We start from the raw sequence: 19,882 nt of genomic DNA, 5'->3' as shown, positions 1-19,882 counted from the left end.
CCAATACACCTGTTCAAATATTATCCTACTCACGATTTACAATTATTATTTTAAATAAATTAAAATAGTACCAATACAGCAATATAAGTGCACTAGTGTATTTTCCAAATAACGTACAAAAGGAATCAAAAATGTATCTCTATATAATTACAAAATATACAACAATAGACCAGAAAGATACTTACTAGAAAAATTTACAATAAGCAACAAAATAAAGAAAGGTACTGTCTTACTGAAAGTCGGGCCCCACGTTGGGCGCCAATTGTAACGTATGATTATTCTGTTTGAATGGGGTAGCTTAATAAATGACTAAAGTTTTACAGAAATAGGCTAGCTGGAAATTGAAGAGACTAAACAGTAGGGCTCAGGGAAGGATCAGGCCGTATTTGCACGCCCTAGTAAGACGGTACCTACTGAAATACTTGAATGATAAAGAAAATAAATTAATATAAGGAGTAATGACAAGAAGAGAACTATTGACCAAGAAGATATTCAGAAGTAGTGTTGAGCGCCAGGGAAGAATTGAATAAATTCTTCTCCACGTGACCTATATTGCTGTACCTAACTAATACTATTAATAGATACTATTAAAATGATAGGATAATAAAACATATAAGTATGTACAACCACATTTAATAAAAAAAAATACCTATAAACCCTATATACAATTTTATACACTAGCTAAATATCCGACGTACTATGGTAGTACACTCCTGTCGATAATGCAGGTTTTACAGTATGAAAAAACTAATATATGTAATGAATTTATTCTACTAAGGAAGTGATTTGATCTAAATATGCATGTACAAACTAATTATTACTGTAGAATACAAGATTGGCCGACAATCCCGTATCTGATCGGAAGTGACAACCTGACAATATCTGGTGAATGGAATAAATATTATTGAGTAGGAAATAAACCCTTCGATAGTGTGCACAGTATCGTCCCAGATAGTTTACAATCCTGAGATTATTTTAAATACCTGATACAATCATGAAAATGAAATATAAAATTCGTTGACAAAAAAAAATTATTGAATATTATAAAGATAATAGGGTTTAAGAAGGTGAATTTATATTATTATTAAGGTTATGTATTTGAGTTATTGAAAAAAAATTGAAAATTGAAAACTATTATTTAAAAGGATTGAAAATTCAAATTTTATTATAAAAACCTGGCGTTTCTACAAAAGTAGGCCTGTGGCTTCTCCAAAATCCTGGTGAGGTTGATGATGAGAGAGCCAGGTACGTATCCTCCGATCTTCCCAATCCTCGGGAGGTAAGGAACAGCAACACAGAGTATTGACGAGGAGGTACTTGCTAGTGTCGATAGAACTTAGTGTCTATTCCAGAAACGAGAAAAAAAAACATCCAAAACTCTTCCAATCCAAACCCAAAATAATACCAAAATGATTGTTTATTCCATAAATAAATGAAGCATCCAAATGTGACTTAAATTTTGTTATAGTCTCCCTCCAGTGGCTAAAAGAACAGAAAACCTTCTATTAGCTGGTTTTCCTTAAGTATCTAAGAAACAGGGCCTCTATAAAAAGGTGTTTCACCTTATCAGAACTTGACAGAGAAAAAACTACGGAAAAAGTGAGGTTGGATGTATATGTTTTCATTGACCTTGATTCTTCTTGACTGGAAAAAGCCTTTTTAAACGAATATAAGGAAGTATTTGGACAAAAAAATGTGGATCTTGTAATCAAAGATTACTATATGGAGTTAAATACATGATAGAATGAAAATTATCATTGATTTTCAATTTATTTGAGAGTGAAAATGTAGTTCTAAGAATATTTTTTCCTGTGAGTGTATATTAGAAGTATTGAAAAAGTGATAATTAAAGAATAGCAATGCTTTTCATATGATCTAAATATGGTATTAAAAATAATTTAGATGGTTATTTTTTCTTAGCATGAAAAAGAAATGGCAAACCATAGTTAAGTAATATTTTTTTTCATACATACCCATTGTTTTCTTCAAAAAATATTGGAACCAAAAACTCTTCACAACCCCAAACAAAAAAAATAAAAACTTCCTCCAACGTAAATTAATCTTCTTATAACTTATTTCAACCAAAAGGTAAATTCTTACAATGGCCACCGGAGGACTTCTTGATCGGACAAGAACGAAAATTCAAGTGAAGTGCCAGCCGCTATGGCCGATATGACATACACCCCTGCCGGATATCGTCATTGCCAACTGCTAGACTCTAATCTACCAGATATTACCAACTTTATCGTCTATCAACTGCAACCTCTAATACGAGTGCTTGTAAAGTTGGTTGCATACCTAGTTCCCATCGGAATAACATTTTAGTAACGATAGTAGTAACTCATCGTTACAGGTTATGATACAAATAATAGCCGCGCTGTTTCGGCAAATTTTGTTTAGCCGAGTGACCTCATAACACAGGACACATCAGTATACATTATTATTAGGCGAGCGGGAGATACCCCTAAAATGACCAGGTACTGACCACGGAGAGGTGAATGGCTAATTTTATTCATACTTTATATTTTTGAAGGTGCTGACAACGAAAATGAGGTTTATATTTAATTTTATGTGGAGGAACATTGTCAAAATCGCAATTTTAACCTAAAAATAAAAAAAAAGAAATCACGTTCTTTGTTTACCTCGCTACAACTCTGTTTAATTTTAATATTGTTTTCTGAAATTTTTACAGTATATAGCTCGAACATTTCTGAAGACAACGGTACTTGTTTTAATCTTTAATTCTTATTCTGATAAAGGTTATGAATTAATCAAAGGGAAAGGTACGGATTTGTGCATTGCAAAGTTTAATCGCAAAAGTTGAGTGACGAAATTTAAAATTTAGCCTTTTAATCACGTTTATGTTAAAGTAGAGAGTACAAAGAAGTTTTCTGGAAAATTTTTGATTAAAATGTTTTATAGAAAAAAAAAATAGTGCAACTTTTATTATTGACATTAGAAATCCCCGATATAACGGTTATTTTTCGAGATACTGACCATGTGTGGTGAATGGCTAATTTTGGTCTTAGATTATGTTTTTGATGGTGCTGAAAACGAAAATGAAATTTATTTTAAATTTTAAGAGGGGGAATATTGTCAAAATCGCAATTTTACCATAGAAATTAAAAAAAGTGAAATCACGTTTTTTTGCGTTTAACTCGCTACAACTCTGCTCGATTTTAATATTTTTATCTAAGATTTACACTATATGTTGCTAACTTTTTTTGAAGACAACGATATCTGCTTTAAGATTTTTGTCTTATTCTAGTAAAAGTTATGAATTTTTTAAAGTACAAGGTACAGATTCTTGAATTGCAAAGATTAATCGCAAAAGTTAAGAGGCAAAATTTAAAATATATTATATTAATTACGTTTTTGTTAAACATAGAGTACAAAGAAGTTTTCTGGAAAGTTTTAGTTACAAATGTTTAACAGAACAAAAATTGCGCCACTTTTAATATAGACGTTATACGTTCCCAAAATAGCACTTATTTTTCGACATACTGACCATGGGAGGTGAATGGCTAATTTTGGTCTTATTTTATGTTTTCGATGGTGCTGACAATGAAAAAGAGGTTTATTTTGAATTTTATGTGACGGAACATTGTCAAAATCGAAATTGTATCCTAAAAATGAAAAAAAAGTGAAGTCACGAATTTTTACGTTTAACTCGCTACAACTCTGTTCCATTTTAATATTTTTTTTTCTAAAATTTCTACGGCATATATTTCTTACCTTTGTGAAGACTATGAAAGTAACTGTAGTCTTTCAGTCTTAAGTTATGAATTTTTAAAAATTAAAGGTGCAGATTCGTGAATCGCAGAGTTGAATCGCAAAAATTAAGTGACAAAATTTAAAATTTATCTATTTGATTACGTTTAGGTTAAACCATAGAATTCAATGAAGTTTTATGGGGAGTTTTAGATCTAGATGTGTTATATAAAAAATATGGTGCAAATTTTAATTTAAGAAAAACGTGGTTTAACTTTTTTTTTATTTTTAGGGCAAAATTGCGATTTTGACAATTTTCTCCCACCTAAAATTCAAAATAAACTCGATTTTCGTTTTCGGCACCACCAAAAACATAAAGTAAGACCAAAATTAGCCATTCACCACCAATGATCAGTATCTCGAAAAGTTAGCGCTATTTTGGGGATTTATAACGTACCGTGATGTTAAACGTTGCACCATTTGTTTTCTATAAAACATTTTGATCCAAAACTTTCCAGAAAACTTTTTTGTACTTATGTTTTATATTTGAATTTAAATCTATATTTCAAATTTTTTCAGTCAAATTTTGCGATTAAACTTTGCAATTCACGAATCTGCACTTTTTACTTTAAAATATTCATAACTTTTACTAGAACAAGACTAAAAGCTTAAAGCAGAAACCATTGTCTTCAAAAAAAGTGAGTGATATATAGTGTAGAAACTTTAGAAAAAAATATTAAAACGGACCAGAGTTGTAGCGAGCTAAATGCAAAAAAACGTTATTTTTTTTTATTTTTAGGGTACAATTACAATTTTGACAATATTCCCCACCTAAAATTTAAAATAAATTTTATTTTCGTTTTCATCACGGTTAAAAACATAATCTAAGACCAAAATTAGCCATTCTCCACCCATGGTCAGTACCTCGAAAAATAAGCGTTATATTGGGCATTTCTAATGTCGACATTAAACGTTGCACGATTTTTTTTCTAATTCTAATTATATTATAATATATATATTATTATAATTATTATATTCACATTCTAATCTAAAACTTTCCAGACAACTTCTTTGTACTCTTTATTTTAACATAAATGTAATTAAAAAGCTAACTTTTAAACTTCGTCACACAACTTTTGCAATTAAACTTTGCAATGCACAAATCCGCACCTTTTCCTTTGAAAAATTCATAACCTTTACCAGGATAAGAATAAAAGCTTGTAACAGATACCGTTGTCTTCAGGAATATTAGAGCTATATACTGTAAAAATTTTAGAAAAAAATATTAAAACGGAACAGAGTTGTAGCGAGGTAAACGCAAAAAAACGTGATTTCATTTTTTTTTATTTTTAGGTTAAAATTGCGATTTTGACAATGTTCCCCCACATAAAATTCAAAATAAACCTCATTTTCGTTTTCAGCACCCTCGAAAATATAAAGTACGAATAAACTTAGCCCTTCGGCCCTCCGTGGTCAGTATCTCGAAAACTAAGCGCTTTTTTGAGGGTGTCCCGCTCGTGTACATAGTAGGACTATTATGTATTGTTTCTGCAGCAGAAAAAATACATAATAGTCTTACTATAATAATGTATACTAACAAGATTTCTGGTTATATTCCTAGAAAATTAATAATGAAAAAAAATAGTTATGTAAATTTATATAAGTGCTAAGGTGACATATTTTTAAAAAGTTCGGATACGATATTCGATATTACTGTAGGCGTCGCAACGCAGGAATGTTGTGTTATATGAATATGATTAGAAGACGACTATTCTCAAAACCAGGACAATTAATTTTAGAGCAAAGAAGTCGGCTGCTGAGAAAGCATGTACTAAAAAATTTTATTTTTACATTATAATAATGAGCACATGTCAAAGTAAATGTCAAATGAGTACATGTTAAATGAGTACATGTCAAATGTGTCGAGTGTTCTTTTAATAGATATTTTGATTCGCTATGTATGTTTATGGTATTGTTCGTAAAGTCCAATTTTCAAAATTGTTGTTACAATTTTTTTTGTTCTCATAGAGTATCTAAGAATATAGCCGAACTTATATATTTCCTAAAACGACCCTCAGTCCTAACTGCAAGACGCAAGAGTCTCGCAGACTTAGTCTTGCACGGTAAGTCTTGGTCTTGGTCTTGCTAAATTTAGGCGGTCTTGGGCTTGGTCTTGGTCTTGCGAAAGCGCAAGAACAAAACCAAGACTGCAAGACCAAGACCGATTTTGGGCAACACTAGGTTTAACTAAAATACACTTATACCTGGCGAGATAAAACACATACTTTTAATCTAGCATCATTCTCTTCCACGCATAAAACTAAAGACAAACCAGCTACCGCCTGTTATTAAGTAAAAACATATGTTTTCATCTCATTAACGCTCTAGACTAGACTGAGTACATTGAAAAGCAATGGGTACAGAAAAGACGTTCGGGCATGTTTTCAGAATTTAAGTACAGTAATTTGTGACGTTTCTGGTTTGTTTACTTTTGTGGCTGTCACTCTGTTGAATTTTTTGCTGTTTTTTTGTCGAATTTTTGCATTTTGAAGTTTTTTATATTACACAAACAGTTGTTTTCACAACTAATTTTATATTGGAGTTTGAAATTTTATGTAAGTGTATTTATTATTAATTTTTACAACATACAGAGCTAACCTCATTCACACAGTTAAGGAATGGCTGTGTTTACGTTTCCGCCAAAGTGAATAAAATTACAAAAAGAAAATATGTTATTGAATTTTTTTATCAATTATTTATTTATTAAGCTACTTCAAATGTAGCTGTAATTCTACGCCAAAATTTAAAAGCCAAACTTACATTTGACATTCTGTTTGTTTGATAACGTCAAATTTTATAACCCGTGATCGGAGCTGTAGCCATTTTCTATGACTTGCTGTTACGTGGAGTAAATTTTCGACTTATTTAGTATACTTTAAATGATGACGCACGGGTAAAGAACCCTGGGCTCAACTGTAACTAATTTTTTAATTTTTGGTATTGTTTTATTAAAATTTTTTGGACAGTAATAAATATTAAAATTAGTTTAATATTTAAATAAAATACAAATAAACTGTTTAAAATATTTATTTTGTTGAAATTATATAATAGAAGTATAACTTCCAAGGTGCGTACAAAGTACACACACATTCATTTTTTTAAACACCCTGTATACTGTGGCCCCTGTATACTTTGCAAGGTGCCTTGATATCTTCGTTCACTTTACACCCAAATAAAGTTATCTATAAACTCGAGTATGTGTGAAGTTTCCAAATTTTTAGTAAGTACTTGTTAATAGCTTGCCAAACAACAGTTTACAAACTAATCAAATTCTGTCAACAATGAAGCGAACTTGGGCAGAACTTTAGACAAGAGGTTTTGGGTTGTATTTGTATTGAAGAACAATAAAGTTAAACACATACCAATATTGTGCCGAGCTTTAATAATATTTTAAAATTAAAACTTCTATTTATAAATTTTAGAACTGTTATAAAATTTACCTATTAAAGCAGGTATCAAAATATGTAGAAAATTTCCCGCAGCATGATTTTTTTGAATTATTAAAAACGACGAGACATTGTTACATAATAGCGTGGTGCTGAAACTGTTTTTTTATGGAATTTCTATATAATGTAATATATTTAATGGAAATAAACCATTAAATGTACATTAAATTTTATGTTTAAATTTTCAACTCGGAAATCGAGACTTAAGGTAATAATGCCTTTGGTTTTTATTCTTGTTTTATTTCTGGTTTTAAGTCAACAAAAGAGACCCCTCGGTTTGGTGGAAGATGGTTTGAGATATCGTAATGACGTTTTCAGATTTGGATTCAGGTGACAAAACTAAATGGGATCCATCGGTAGATCTGCTATCCAAGGTAGATCCAAGTATTGCAGGGACGGCAACGCACGAACGAACGAACGAACATACTTTGCGAATTTGTAAACGAAAACAAAATTTTCATTAAGAATCGACCTGTTTCAGGATTTTTCCTTAAAGTCGCCGGCTTCCGAAATAAACGAATTTTTTATTCCTTTCATTTGCACCATACTGTATAATATTAGGACGGCATAAGGAAGTAGGAAAATCGCTAGAATCGTGGTATTGAGCTTGAGCTAGAAGCACGGGAGCCCATATAAAAATTTTCAGGTGGGGCCAGACGTGAAGGTGTTGCACATTATATTTTGTATACTTTGAATAACCATATATAGTATACAGCACCTGCAAAACTAGGGGGAGGGGCACGGCCCCCTGCCCATTGGTATGGGCGCCCATGGCTAGAAGAAGACTATATGGAATAAAGTAAAGAATTTTCTGACAAAACGAATTATTGTTTATTTCAAATATGAGGGTAATCATATCTGTTATGGTAGGGGAGCCCAAGCGGGGATTTTTGCAGTTACTCGAGCGCGTCAGATTATCATATGGGGAGAAACCTTTTACTCTGTAAACGTACCCCTACCATGTATTGGATCTTAATATAGGGGAGTTCGTTAAGGGGGGTCCGAAAAAAAATTTATCCTTAGAAAAACTCGAAATCGTCAGATTAAGATAAGGTAAGTTAAGTACATGCAGAACAGTGTATATGTAGTTCAAAAATCTGACGGTTTGAGCGGGAAGTAAGGAAATAGGGGAGTCACAAAGTTTTACAAGAAAAAGCGAATATTTCGAGAAATAAACGTCACATAAAAAAAAATAAAAAAAATACGTTTTCAATATTTTTAAAAAATCTATTGAATGATACCAAACACGACCCCCACGGAGAGGGGTGGGGGTAAATTTAAAATTTTAAATAGAAACCCCGCGATATTTCGCGAAATGAACATTAGATCGAAAACCTGCAAAATACACGTATTCAATATTTTTGAAAAACCTATCGAATGACACCAAACATGACCCCCCACGGAGGTGGGGTGAGGGGTTACTTTAAAATCTTAAGTAGGAGCCCCCATTTTTTATCGCAGATTTGGATTCCTTACGTAAAAATAAGTAACTTTTATTCGAGACCTTTTTTCGAATTATGGAGAGATGGCGCAATAATCAGAAAAAACGATTGTTGCAAATGGAAAATTAAATTTAAAAATGGAAAGTCCCCACTTAAATACACAATTTTAGTTATTTTTTTTTTGGTTTTAGGACCTAATCTTCACAACCCAACAGGTCCCCATAATGCTCCAGTAACTGCAAATGTAGCATAGGTACTTTGCTCCCCTACTATTAGGGATATAAACATATCTGTTAATTTATCTATTATTATATTATACATATAATAATATGATATAGATATTAATATATTTGTTATTTGCTGTTTACGTAGAAATATTATTGAACTGAAAATGAATAATAATAAATTTAATTTCGTTTATACTTTATATAAATTATTAAAAATAATTACAAACACTCATGTCATTTTGCAGTGCAATTGAGTACCAAATAATTAATTCAATATTATGTATTATGTTAAAAAATTTCATGCAATGTTTATGTACCGGCTTATTAACGATTTAAAATTGTATTGCATATACAGGTTGATTGATTAGTGGGGTAAATCTCAATAGATCCGCTATGGTAATAGATAGCAATAAAAGTTAATAACATAAATATTAGCCACCTTTGAGCTTCACATTACAAAATTACTTCAAATGTTACAGGGTGTTCTAAAACACAGTGGCAGACCAAACTTATGTTTCTTTTTAAATGAAACACCCTATATTTTATTTTAAATTCGAAATCCTGTTAACTTCTTCATTACAAAAATATAAAGGTTTGTAATGTTATATAGGGTATTTACAAAGTTATAACCAATTTAAAAGAAAATCGTAACAAGTTCTACTCCCCGTATAAATAAAAATAAGCGCAAAACAGCAATGGTTTATTAATGCCATATTTTTTTACGTATTGTCAAAATTTTCAAGAATGATTAATATTGCTAATTTTCTTTATATCAAATACAGGGTGAGTCAAAACGCAAGTACATAATTTTCTCAGTAATTTTAACTGGAACACCCTGTATTTTATATCACTATTGAAAAGTACCATTACCGTACTTTAATTTTTAGATAACATTCCCTATGTCTAAACTGATTAGTTTAGACCAGTAGCGTGGCCACCCAAATCACCAGAATTTAATAAACTGGACTGATTTTTTTGGGGTTACGTTAATAATGAAGTTTATAAAATACCTCCAACAACAAGGGATGAGATGAAAAATAGAATACAAAGTGCATTTCAATGTGTTAATTTACAAATGATTCGTAGGGTAAGTAGCTCATTCAATGATCGTTTTTAGGCGTGCACTAATGTATTAGGAGGTAATTTTGAACACCTTATGTAATTAAATATTAAAAATATTTTATTAAAAGTAGCTTCTAATTTTTTCAAACATGTTTTTTGTAAAATGTATTACTGATAAATTATTTTTCGTTCTTTTTTTGTTACATTGTCACTAGTACATTCTTTTACGGTTTTTGCTCTAAATTTTAAAGAACCTCTTGGATTGACATGAAATTTGTCATACGCATAGCTTACATGTCAAAGAAAAAAAGTGATATTGTGCCGATGTGTGCTTTTGCCCTGGGGGTGACCTTCATCCCCTGTTGGGGGTGAAAAAATATATGTCCAAAATAAGTCTGGAAATGGGTAAACTGACTAATTTTAAGTAACTTTTGTTCTATAGAGCTTTTTCGCCAAGTCAACACTTTTCGAGTTATTTGCGAGTGAATATTTTCATTTTTCAACAAAATAACCACATTTTTAGACGGTTTTTCGCAAATAACTCAAAAGTAAATATTTTGTTGAAAAAACGTTCTTAGCAAAAATATAGCCTGTAAAAAGTAAAAAAAAGTAGTGTACGCGTTAGATCTCTGGACCTAACAGAACCAGAGTTATAACCAATGAAAAAAAGATTCATATTCACGAAATTTCAAAAAGAATATTTCGACGTTAAATATCAAAAAAATTAAGCAATTTTTGGGGAAAACCCATTAGGTATAACTTTTTTAAAGTGTTTAAAAAAGCTTTATTTCTGTTTTTATGAAAAGTTTCTAGCATTAAATTTAAGCAAGTTACGCTCAAAATAAAGTTGGTCCCTTTTGGTTTGGCAAAAAAAGTTGGGAAGACCACCCCCTAATTAGCAACTTAAATTAAATTAATCATTACCGCTCCACAAATTATTTTACTTATTTTGTGTTTATATGATCTGTAAGTTTCATTGATTCAAAGTGCTTATTTTTGAAAAAATTTGGTTTTAAAATAAAAATTTTAAAAATTTTAATTTCTAAAAATATGCTTTTTTTTCAAAATAACATAAAAATTGTTAGAGATACCAAAAATCTCGTTAAACAAAAACAGTCAGCATTGCTTTTCTAAATATCATGTATTTTTTGTTTTTCTGTTAGACAAAAATTGATTAAGATTTGGTGTTTCTAAATTTGCATACATTCGTGATCAGTGACTTGTTTAACCCCTTTTAACTACAGCCCTTTCAAAAATAAGGACTCTGAACCGATGAAACTTAAAGATCATATAAACAATACATACACGAGTCAAGAAACTTGTGAAGTCGTAACGATTAAGTTCATTTGAGATACTAATTAGGGGGTGATTTTAACAATTTTTTTACCAAAAAAAAAGGACTAACTTTATTTTGAGCATAACTTGTTTACTTTTGATGCTAGAAATTTTTTTTATAAAACAAAAACGAAGCTTTTTTTCAACTCTTTAAATAAGTTGTAATGAGTTTTCCCCGAAATGTGCTTCATTTTTGGTTATTTCACGTTAAAATATTCCATTTGGAATTTGACGAATATGAACCTATTTTTTATTAGCTATAACTCTGTTTCTACTAGGTATAGAGACGTGATATATACAACATTTTTTAAAATTATTTACAGGCTATATTTTTGCTAAGAATACTTTTTCGACAAAATACGTACTATTACTAATAAATTATTTTTATTTCTTTATTTGCTACATTGATACATTGATTACCGGATTGACAATCAGTAATCGTCAATTGTCAATTCAGTCATGGCTTACTTAAAATTTAGATAAATTTAGATACCTAAAATAATTTGCTGTGACAAATGAAAACATCTCGAAAACTAATAAATTTGGACATAGGGAATGTTATATAAAAATCAAAGAACGGTAATGTTGCTTTTCAATAATGATATAAAATACAGGGTGTTCCATTTAACATTACTGAGAAAATAATGTACTTGCGTTTTAATTCACCCTGTATTTGATATAAAAAATTATTAATGTCAATATTTCTTGAAAATTCTGACAATAAATAAAAAAAATGGCATTAATAAACCATTGCTGCAGCAGTTTATTTTTATTTATACAGGAAGTTGAACTTGTTACGATTTTCATACAAAATTGGTTATAACTTTGTAAATACCCTGTATACCATAACAAACCTTTATATTTTTGTGATGGAAAAGTTAACAGGATTTTGAATATAAAATAAAATATAGGGTGTTCCATTTAAAAAAAAAAACTTAAGTTTGGTGTGCCACTGTGTTATCGAACAACCTGTAACATTCTAACTAATTTTGTAATGTGAAGCTCAAAGTTGGCTACAATTTTTGTTATTAACTTTTATTGCTATCTATTACTATAGCGAATCTATTGAGCTTTACCGCACTAATCAATCACCCTGTATATACATAGTGTAACAAAAAGGTTGGTCATAAATTAAATAATAGGTATATTCAGGGATACAAAAAAGTTAAACTGATCCTAAATTAGCTTACCTAGTACAAATATGCACATAAAAAAAGTTATTTGAAGTTACAAAATGAAAATCGGTTTTTCCAATATATCGAAAACTGATTCTTATGGTAGGAACATCTTATAACAGTGAGTTTGCTTCCCTTAAACCCCCCCCCCCAATATTTGTGTACATTCCATTTAAATTATTATTGCGGTACCATTAGTTAAACACATTATTTTTAAAACTTTTTTGCCTCTTACTGTTTTTTCGAAAATCCAGTTTTTATCGAGATATGGCTTAGTTTTAAAATATTTCAAAATTTTTGAGTACACCTAACACAATATAAATCATTAAATACATTTTCAAATTATTACCAGGTCTCTATAATCTTACTTAAACCGCCTATACACATCTCGCCATGACAAACTGACACGACAGAACTCCTCGACTATCCTTGTCGGGGTCAGGTCAACACACGTCTCGACCAAACTACCCGACAAGACGTTAGTAGCGAACTGCCTGGCCCAATTTTGAAGAAAATCTGGGAGGTAGCCAGAGGGACAATATTTTGGTCAGATTTAAGAACATTGGGGCTACCCACTGACCCAAATATCATGGACGACCGTTCGTGACGGAAGCGAGTTGTACAGTCAGTCAAGACCCACCCCACATTGTAGTGCTACGAGAAGAAGAAGAAGAAGATTACTATCTGAAAGTGAAGGAATAATAATTAATGAAACAACTATTAACAACATAAGATATGCAGATTACACCGTGACTATGGCAAGCTCTGCTGAACGACTCCAACTACTATTAAATAAAAAAAACAGTTTCTGTGAAAAATGTGGATTACAAGTGATCATAAAAATAATTAAAAATATAAAAACTAAGAAAACATATTTACAAACAAACAAATATTTGGCCAATGTGCCTATAGAAGAGATTGATAAATACAGATACCTGGAAACCTGGATTTCACAAAATAATGATCAAACAATAGAAATAAGTTCAGGATAGAAATAGTGAGAAAAGCGTTTGTAAAAGTGAAAACAATTCTCTGCAATAAAGATCTTTATTCGTTATAGAGTCCTGACCACAATAGAAGAAATAAGCGTTGAGTGGCGAGCATACATACAAAACCTATTCTCAGACAATAGAACAATAAATATTGATAGACAAACAAACATCGAAAATAACGACTTGCCCATCTTAACATCAGAAATAAAATACACCTTGAAAAATATGAAAATCGGAAAAGCTTCTGGATCTGACTACGTTCATAGTGAAATTATACAACTTTTGGAAGAAGACAATTCAGAACAATTGTCAAGACTCTTCAACAGTATATAGAAGACTGGTACAATTCCACAAGATTGGTTAACGTCTACGTTTGTACCTATAGCTAACTCAAACTACGCAAAAAAATGTAACGACTTTCGATAAATAAGTCTCATGCCCCATATTCTGAAATTATTTCTAAAAATTATCCATAACAGAATTTACAAAAAATGCGAAGAAAATATGGGTCCGAAACAATTTGGCTTTCGAAACGGTATGGGCACTCGAGAAGCTTTTTCCAGTTTCATTATTCTCATGCAAATGTGTCGGGATCAACAAAAAGATGTCTACTTGTGATTTATAGACTATGAAAAGGCTTTTGACAAAGTCAAACATGATCAGCTAATAGGATGCTTGCAAAAAAAGAACCTGGATCCAAACGACATTAATACAATACGTGAATTCTACGTGTCTGTTAGAACCGAAATGGGTGATACTGAAATTATAAGCATCCAAAGAGGAGTTAGACAAGGTTGTATATGATCACCCATTATTATTCAACTTGTACTCAGAGGAAATTTTTGCACGAGCTCTAGATGAAGCAAAAGAAGACATATGGAAAAATCGTGAACAACATCAAGTACGCCGATGATACAATACTGATTGCTGGCAGTGAAGAAGAACTACAAATTCTGTTAACCAAAGTAGTGCGAGAAGGAGAACTATATGGCCTCTAGGTGAATGTAAAAAACTAAAACAATTGTAATTTCAAAAAAGCACACACCAGTTATAATCATCCTAGTCAACAAAAATCTCGTTGAACAATTGAAAAATTTAAGTACCTAGGATGTTGGATACATGAAACCTTAGACCAAGAACAAGAGATTAAATGTAGAATAAAACAGGCAAGAAAAAACCCTCTTAAAGATGCGACAGTTACTTACTGCCCGCAATCTTGATCTGTCTCTACGATACCGCATTATAAAATGTTATGTATACAGTGTACTGTTGCACGGCGTGGAAGATTGGACGTTAACAGTCAGCTCATTACGACGTTTAGAGAGCTTTGAGATGTGGGTATTTCGTCGTATGCTGAAAATTCCATGGACCGACCGCGTTAGAAATGAAAAAGTTTTAAGGCGTATGAATAGACGACAAATGACCTGGCTGCGCAACATCAAAGAATGGACAGGATTAGACTTTCAAAGTCTAATAAGAAAAGCCCAAAATAGAGAAGACAAAGATAGAGAAGAAATAGAGAAGCCCAAAATAGTCACACTGCGATGAATGACGTCATAAAAAACTGTACCACGCGAAATAATATCGGTGGTTTCCAAGAATACGTTGGAAGCCGCCGCTTGCTGAGTTTGCACATTCCATTGCCGCAGTGAAGAACCTTGCAGTGTTTCGGTCGCAGTTTGTCGGTGCCGCTTTCGAGGAAACTCAGTCTTAAGAAGACGGCACCCAAAGAAGAATTCGTTATTAATTAAAACTGAGAGTAAGATCTCTGAGATACCACGTGTTTCCATTCTGCAATATGGACTTGAAAGCTGGACATTGAAGAAAGAACGCATAAATAAACTACATTCATTTGAAATGTGGTGTTTCAGAATGATGCTTAGAATAACATGGACACAGAAGAAAACGAACACGGTAGTATTGAGGGAAATTGGCAAATAATACGTCATAATATGTTATAAATATTATTAAACGCAATGAAATTAAGAAATTTATAATATCTGGAACACGTAGTGAGAAGACAGCGATATGGCATGTTAAGATTGAAAATACAGGGAAAGATAAGATGAGGAAGGTGTATAGGCAGAAGGAGAGTGTCATAGTTAAAAAATTTAAGCGACTGGTTTAAATACAGTTCCGTAGAACCCTCCAGATCAGTGGTAGAGTGTAGATAATGATGATTATGATGTTATCCACGCTCTGATTGGGAGACAGCACTTAAAGAAGAACATAAATTATCCCGACTCCATATATTATTATTACAAAGTAGACTCATTGAATATGTTTACTTTAGTTTAATTGTACGTAACTAATTTGTTTATCATTTAGTAACCGATAAACTAAAAACCGATAATATTCATTGGTTGAATTAAAAATAATAATGTTTTTGTTTACCTCGGTTTAACTGTTAACAATAATCTTATCGCTAAAGTGTAAAAAGTATGTTAACCGTTTCCTTCCATAATATATGTAATTGTGTCGATAGATTTGTTGAGAAAATGTGAACAGTTCGTTAATGTCGGCAATATTGACAAGAAGTTTCCGATGTGTCAAATCGCTAGGTGACGGAAACTGCCTTTTCCGATCAATCAGTTCTTTCTTATATGGTACTGCAGATTATCACAACAAGTTGAGACTAGAAGCAGTAAAATATGTTTCTTCACACTGGACTGACCTGGAACCTTTTGTTCTTGAAGAATGTGGACCAACAGGTGATCAAGAACAATATGTGCAGAAAATGAAAGAAGACGGAGTCTATGGTACGTCTGTGGAATGTCTAGCTTTATCCAGCATCTATAAGATTAACATTAATATATACACTTCAAAATGTTTCCTTGATGACGATGTTAGTTTTGATATTCAACCTACCAAAATTAGTTCCGCAGACCATCTTGATGACGTCTATTTACTATTTTCTGGAAATTTTATTTGTGGACATTTTGATTTACTAATACCAAGTGAGCTGCTTCATATACAAGAAGACTTAACCACCAGACACCTCCTTAAAATTGATAAAGAACATACAAATTTCAGTAAATATGGCTCAATTTATGAAACATCTTCTCCTACTTTTATCTATCCTGACGCCTGCAGTGAGAGAAACAAACCAGATCCTTTTGATGATGCCAGTGATAATCTCATAGAAGCTATTTTTGCATGGTTGGATAGCTATAATTGCAATTTACCGTTCAGTGCAGTGTACATACAGATTCAACACTTTGTTTTATTATCAGCTTTGCCTTCTCTCCTGAGTTTATATTTAACAGTTCGGTTTTTTGAAGAAATGAGAAAGCACAAAGAAGGTAAATACTAATAACCTAATTAAATGTTGGCGTCCTTTAATTAGACTTCATTAAAGTTTCTGATAATTAGTTGTATTTTATTTTATTATAACTTATAACCTTCGGTGTTATTTTGTTTGTATACCTCTATTTTAACTAACTATCCCCAGTTTAAATTCTGGTACGAACATCAAATTAATAGTTTAATTATAAAGTTTCCCATACATTTCAGTTTTCAACCAAAAGAGTTCATTTGTTTCAAAAATACGAAAGTCAGTATGGTTCCTTATAAATTTAAATAAGGCTCTCTCCTGATTTTCTAAATAATGGTATAATTTGCTATTGTACGCATAATTTTTTTTATTTAGTTAAATCAATTTTGTGTTGATAGTATAATAATAAATATCTAATTAAAAACGTAGGCGCAAAATTTCGCGCCAATGTGTTTTAAATTCATTAATTTTTTTCGAATCCTGAAACACAGAATGAAAAATTATATTATTACCGAGGGCCGAAAGTCTCTTAGAATAACCGAAAAAATTTCTTTTGAATGAGATATTTAAAATTAAAAATTACACTAAATTTTCTCTTTTTTTTTTTCACCCCTGTAACTTATCAAAAAAAAAACATTACAGCAGGTTTCAGGGATTTTCGGCCCTTTGTATTAATGCAATCTTTCATTCTGCCTTTAAATTTTTCAAAAATACTTATTGGTTTTCTCAGGACTCGAAAAAATGAATGCATTTAAAACACATTTACGCGAAATTTTGCGCCTACCCCCTTAAATTCGAAATTTACAGGGAGGTGCTTAATAAATAAGAGAACTAGTTTACATTATTAAATATAGTAAAAATGGTAAACATCTTGGTTACAAGGAAATAAATTAAAATCATTTTCGAGTATTATCTCAATTAATATTGCCTAGTCAAATAAAATTCTAATACATGTAATCCTAAGTAGTATATAAAGCACTTTCTGTCAATCGATTCAAAAGCTGCCTTTACGCCAATAAATGTCAAGAAAGTTCTTCTTCTTCTATTTGTTTTCACTTTTGATCACAGCTGATCACTTAAGTAGACACAATAGAAGGAGTGGCCATGGAGTGATATAAGTAGACACTGTAAGATGGGCCTCAGTAGTTTCATTGATTTGCTTTCTTTCTTAGGGTACCCTATCTTAAAGACGGGGTACTCTTATGGGAGCCAGGGAGCCAAGATCAGTCTTATCTTAGCCAGTTATGTTATGGACGATTTGCTAGATAGACTTTGTCATCTTAGTCTTATCACTTATTCTAAAGTTTTATAAAAAATATGTACATAGACTACCATCTAGAGATACATCACAGGAACTACTGTTCGTTTTCAAGTATTACGACCCATACATCCATTTTAAAATGGAGGTTGAAGATGAATAATCAAAATCTGTCCCCTTTTTAGATTATACATATACTCCGGAAATGAAATCACTTACGGTACTTCGGAGATCACTTCCGATGACATATTCGTCGTCAGAGACCCCAAAAACGCCCCGAGTAATGAATTTTGACTAATTTTTTAATGAATTTGCCGAAAACTACAAAAAACGAGGTAAACGGTACGTACCCTGGGTACCAGGTTCTCCGTAGATAACTTCCGATGTCATATTCGTCGTCAGCGACCCAAAACCCCCCAGGTATGATTTTTGGCTAATTTTTTAATAAATTTGCCGAAAACTCCAGAAGAAGTAGGTATCTTGAGCACCAGGTATTCTGGAGATCACTTCCGATGTTATATTCGTCGTTGGCGACCCCAAAAACCCCCCGTGTAATTATTTTTGACAAATTTTTTAATAAATTTTTTGCCGAAAACTCCACAAGACGAGGTAAACAATAGTTACCCTGAGCACAAGGTACTCCGGAAATCACTTCCGATGTCATATTCGTCGTTAGCGACCCCAAGAACCCCCCGAGTAATGATTTTTGACTAATTTTTTAATAAATTTGACGAGTTCTGAATTGACGAGTTCTGATTTTTTTTTATTGTCTGTTTGAGATGCACTGTACGAATGAATTTTTTGTACCTATGCAGTTTTTCAATATTATATCATAACTTGGGATCACAAAGTTTCCTGGCGCATTCACGAATCAAGTGCAAAAAGAATTAATAAGATCCGTCTTGTCGTTTTTTTTTCGGAGGTTTAGTGCTTTATTGCGTCGACTAATAGGTTCATTTGTTCAAATCATAATAAAATATTGGTATGGTTTGTTCAACATTAACTGGTTGAGTTCAATTAGTGCGGTCGTAAATATTATTAAATTTATCTGACCTGGCCCATTAAGACCCACCCGGAGCGATAAGCAAACGAGGTAGACAGAGTTGGTTTTTTTCAATTAACACTGACTAGACGGTACTCCCATAATAAAGCCTGAAATAAATTTTACCTGAAACCGGGCCTTTTATACTATTATCGGTTAATCCAGGATGTTTATAGTGGTAACTAATTGAACTCAACCATTTACTGTTAAACATACCATATATTGGAACAGATAATCTATGTCCTCTGTCAACGGCTTCAATAATTTCCTCTCTTGATATCTCCGGTAAGCTTTTAACTATTTAGTGTTTTTTTAAGAATTCCTCTGTCATTTTACCCACAAATATCTCTGTATAATGTTCTTTCCTAATTTCTAATACAGTGGAACCTGCTGAATTCGAACTTCCATAATTCGAAATCTTCTTTAATTCGAATCTTTATTCTGGTCCCTAGCATTTCCTATATAAGTAATGGTAAAAAGTCGTGAATAATTCGAATTATATTTTGGATAATTTGAACTTTTCTACAATCTCTTCTGAATATCTTAGAATCTTGTGTCATTACTGAGAAGCTAAATTCTAAAAAGCTGCTAAAAATTTCGGATTTCTTTGGAAAAAAATAAAGTCGGTCTTTTTTATAGCTTGCAAATGTTTTAATTGGTATTTTTGGCCGAATTTTGTTGGCCCATTTTTTTAGGTTGACCAAACTCGGGCAAAAATAGGAACAAAAGCATCTGCAGCGATAAAAATGATCAACTTCTGTTTTTTGCTGATCAACTACTGATATTTATCATTATTTGCAGATGTTTTTGTAGGTAATCCTTGATTTTGTAGATTAATTTTTTAATTTGAATTTTTGG

At 31.7% G+C, this 19,882-nt stretch overlaps 1 long non-coding RNA gene across 1 annotated transcript; it reads right to left on the bottom strand.

Annotated features, from left to right (window-relative positions):
• Positions 1-617: 617 nt before the first annotated feature.
• On the bottom strand, positions 618-2,346 carry LOC126886397 (uncharacterized). The gene is made up of 2 exons (XR_007698595.1): positions 1,974-2,346; positions 618-1,482 (listed from the first exon to the last, which is right to left on the bottom strand). It is a non-coding gene; the product is annotated as an uncharacterized LOC126886397 (long non-coding RNA).
• Positions 2,347-19,882: the final 17,536 nt, after the last annotated feature.

This window comes from Diabrotica virgifera, chromosome 6 (genome assembly GCF_917563875.1).
Source record: "Diabrotica virgifera virgifera chromosome 6, PGI_DIABVI_V3a".
NCBI classification, from domain to species: domain Eukaryota; kingdom Metazoa; phylum Arthropoda; class Insecta; order Coleoptera; family Chrysomelidae; genus Diabrotica; species Diabrotica virgifera.
Note: the sequence above shows the minus strand (reverse complement) of the source record. Positions and strands in the feature narration are given on the sequence as shown.